Below are 4,470 nucleotides of genomic sequence, written 5' to 3'. Positions count from 1 at the left end.
GAAGAAAGATGGCCAATCAATTTCAGTGTGATTTAATGACTAGGAAAACATACTGGAGCATCAGCTATTGGCTGGTTCCAACTTAATAATACTTAACAATAATAACTGCAGCAAAGCTATCTCTGAAGTTACTAAACAGAATGTACAGTAACCCACTATAGTCTTAAAGATTCATTAAACTTAAAATAGCAAATATAGTAAGACTGTTCATCCTCCTCCCTGGAGCTAACTGGTGAATTACAACCACCAAAAAGAGTAAACGTCAACTAGATGAATAAAGTGTCTTAAAAACCAAATATTGTTATAACATTATAAATATTGTTATACATTATAAATAAATATAATAAAATAAATTAGTATTGTACATCTAATAGCAAATCAGGAATACAGATATTATGTTACCAGATCCAATTGAAGCCTGTATAGATGTTGTAGGATGTGCTCATAGTTACTATGCTGAGATAATGTCCCAGATGTGTATATTCAGGTCACATGGAGGTCTCTGCTGAATATTAGATGGTGGTGCTTCACACAAGACCCATGGGCTGCAGGCCCAAGTGCTCAAAGCTCTGTTGATAAAAATGCTTTACTTCAGGGATTGTAGGTGCTTTAAAGAAGAGACTCCAACCACCAAAGGGTGTTGATCAAAAAGGACTGACTTTTAGGTCACAGGGCTTTAAAGAAAAGTACCATCCACCAAAGAGCTGTTGCACAAAAAGATCTGAGTTCTGGGTCACAGTTGTTCTAAAGAAGAGGTCTCATCCTCCAAAGGGCTGATCAAAAAGGCCTGTATATAACACAGATTTCCCAAAATATCCTTTTTTTGTGTGTGTGCAATATGGTGGCATAAGTTACTTTGGTCAAGCTGTGCATTCACATTCAGTGATACTTTTCCAAGAAAGTAGTTTTTAAGGAAATAGATTGCTACATCTTTCTCCCACGGAGCAGCTGGTGGGTTTGACCTACTGATTCAAAGGTTCACAGCATAACACTTAACAATTGTGAGCTTCTTGAAATTAAATTCTAAATGAATTTATAAATTCTTAAATGAATTTATTTATAGTGAATGAATAAATAATTTGGGAGACCAAAACTTTCTCTTGGTATCATAATTTTATTTAAATTTAGTTTCTAACCAAAAGATCAGCAGTTTGAATCCTCAGGCGATCTATGAGAAAAGATGAGGCAATCAGTTCCCATTAACATTTATAGTCTTAGAAGTACGATGTATGGTCATTCTGAGTTGGAATTAGCTCATCAGCAGCGGCATTTTGTGTTTATGGCTGAACAGAGTGAATTATTGTTCTCTGTTACAGAAGTATTGTTCACAGTTGGCAAAATCTGAAATCTCATGAAATTTTTCCTTGTCTTCTCCTTTTTGAGCTATCATTTTACATTTAGAAGAAGGATGGTATAATGTGAAGAACACTCAATTTGGATCATAACAGAACTAGACTCTGTAGAGTTATTTCTTTGAAACAGCTTTGAAAGACATGGAGTTACTGTATCTATTTAATGAACACAGCAGTAATCATCACCTAACTATTCTGAAGATTTGATGACAGGTGTATATGAAAGGTACATGGGTGTGAGGCTCAAGGCAGAGTTCCTTTCTTCTTCATCTCAGATTTATACATTTTCAATCTCTACATCTCTATTGAGTCCTCTCAACATGTTAATCTACTGGTTAATGGAAGAATGACATTCCATCAAAATTAAATGAAATTCTAGAAAACTTTGTTACTGTCGAGTCAGACCTAATATGTGTTTTAACTTTATGTATAGTCCTGTACTAGTCTCATGTTCATTGGCATGTTTAAGTCCATTTTTTTAGCTGTTGTGTCAATTCATCTTAATGAGGGTTTCTTTCATTTTTGCAGACTTACTTTATGAAGAACAATGTTATTTTCTAGTGACTGATTTTTTCTCATGATGGTCTTTCCATCCTCACTTATAAGAAATGTATGCTTGTATTTCTTCTATGACTGATTTATTTGTTCTCATGACGGTTCACAGCATATTCAGCATTCTTTGACAACACCGTAAACTATAGAACTCAGTTCTCTGACTTTCAGCCATTAAAAAAAATCTCACACACAGGCTTTGAAAACTTTAATTCTACTTAATTCACTTCAGTTCTCTTAACAACCGATGAACACTGACTCCACTGCCCTAAGTGACTAGCACTCAGGGGGACGTGAAGAACTAACGATGTAGAACCACTCTGCAGACACATGGACTCAGCCCTCAGACAAGTTCAGTGTGAGTCTTAGTACTCAGTCCCAAAGTGGCAAAGTGATAAGGATGCTGGCATCAGGGTAGGCATGGATACTGAAGAAGCAATCAGTTGTATTTTGAAGGTTTAATATAGGTGCTTGTCTGATAGGACATAAAGGATTTTTTCAGTATAGAAATAGCCTGTGTAAAAAAGCAATTTTGCTTCTTGAAAGTACTGGTTGTTGTTGTTGTAAGTATGACTCTATAGTTATGTAGCTATATAACTATAGCAAAACTAAGGACAGGAACCTTGCCCTTTCCTTTGCCATCCTCATTATGATCTCTATAATGCTTGGATCCATTGTTGCAGTCTTTATGTCATTCCATCTCCTTGAGGGTCTTCCTCTCTTTCTCTAACACTCCACCTTTCCCAACATGATGTCTTTTTCCAAGCACTGGCCCCTCCTGACAAGATGCCCAGAGTATGTGAGGTGAAGTTTAGCATCCTTGCCTCTGAAGAGCAACTTGTTCGCATGCATTATATCAGAGTTAACGAGTTATTCTTTGAAAGCTGTTATAATTTAGGACAATTTGAGAAGAGTAGAGTTTAAATATATGTGGGAAGAGATACTGGATAACATCCATTTCAGCTAATTTGGAGTTTATTTCTACCCCCTCAATAGATAGTGCTAGGATATTTTACTTGAAAATTTTCTAAGTTCTCTTGATGTACACAACTTTACCCCCACATGAAAAGCTTTACAGAGATTCAGGAATTTATAGTAAAAATAAGACTTTCTGACAACTCCTGAAATGTACCCAACATGGAGCAGGTGTTGGTTCCTTCTGCAGAGTTAAAATCCATCAGGATTCTGTCAGTACAGTGAGAAGGTCAAAATAGTTAAGTGCAGTGTTTGTGGCCAAGAGCTGCTCAGGGGGGCTCAGAGGCTTGATACTGAGCCTGAAGCTGGTGACATTTGCAGGAAAACAGAGATTATTCAAAGGAACTAGTGGAAAAGTCTTTCTGATTACTTTGATACAATTTGTATACTAACTGCTTTATCATTTTACCAAGTCTAAAAGAGAAATAGGAGACTTAAATGAGAAAGCAGGAGGTAAGTAACATTCATTTAGTATCTAACAACCAGTTGCTGTCCAGTTACCTCTAATTCATGGTGATGGATAACAAAATTTATCTGAGAGAGATTTTTATAAGTAGTTTGCTAGATCTTTCTTTCTGAGGCATATCTGGATAGAACTGAACCTTTAAACTTTCTAATAGCAAGCAAGTGCTCAAATATTTTATTAATGAAATATTTCATTACTTTAAAAGGAAGAATTTGAGAATTTTCCCTCTCCTAAAAAACAAAACAAAACAAAGCAAAATGAAACAAAACAAAACCCAACCATAAAACAAAACTCCCAGCTCAGATGTCTTCACAGTAGATCTGATCTAATGGTAAAAGTGTGGCAATTCCAAATACATGTTTTTCAAATTCAATAAATGCTACATAGGAGAAGGATAGTCTCCTCCTGTGTGATTTAGTGCCTCTGAAAACCTGCTGGAGGATCAGCTATGAGTTGGTTCTGATTTTAGAACACACAACAAGAACAAGTTGTTGTGATGCTGAACACTCTGACACTGATGTGCCAAATGTGATAATGGTTACCCATTGTGGACAGTGTTTTCTGGAGTTTCCCAATTAAAACAAGCTTGGAAGTAGGAGTGGCATCCACTTCTGAAATGACTTGCCTCTGGAAACTCTACGAACAGTGCTCAGGCTTTTCGTTCATAAGGTCGCTATGAGTCGTCTATAACTCGACAGCACCTAACAACAGCAACAACATTGTAGTAAGAGCTCTGTGCAGTGGTTTGGCTTAGTCTTATTTTACAGAAGAGGAAAAGGAGTCTCAGAGACATATTAATCAATGTCACATAGCTAATAAGTGAGTCATTCAGGCTTTTGACCCAGGCTGGAAGGAAGGAAAAGTCCATCTCTTATTGTTAATATGGCCTTGCTTCCAGGCTCAAGCTACTTAACAACCCTACAGACACTGTGCACTTAAAAAGAATTTTTACGTTTTAAAATATTTCATTAATTAAAAAATAAGAACTTGAGCAGGTCATAAAAAGACTAACTGCCCCTCCCCTAAAAAAAAAAGTCCTAGACCAGTTGGCTTCAGAGGTAAATTTTACCAGATGTTCAGAGGTGAACTATCACCAGTTTTGTTTAAATTAAAAAAAAAAAATAG

Source organism: Elephantulus edwardii, unplaced genomic scaffold (assembly GCF_000299155.1).
Source record: "Elephantulus edwardii isolate Elephantulus edwardi_28Jun2011 unplaced genomic scaffold, EleEdw1.0 scaffold00301, whole genome shotgun sequence".
In the NCBI taxonomy this organism is placed as follows: Eukaryota; Metazoa; Chordata; class Mammalia; order Macroscelidea; family Macroscelididae; genus Elephantulus; species Elephantulus edwardii.
The sequence above is the reverse complement of the archived record's forward strand: the minus strand, read 5'-3'. Positions refer to the sequence as shown.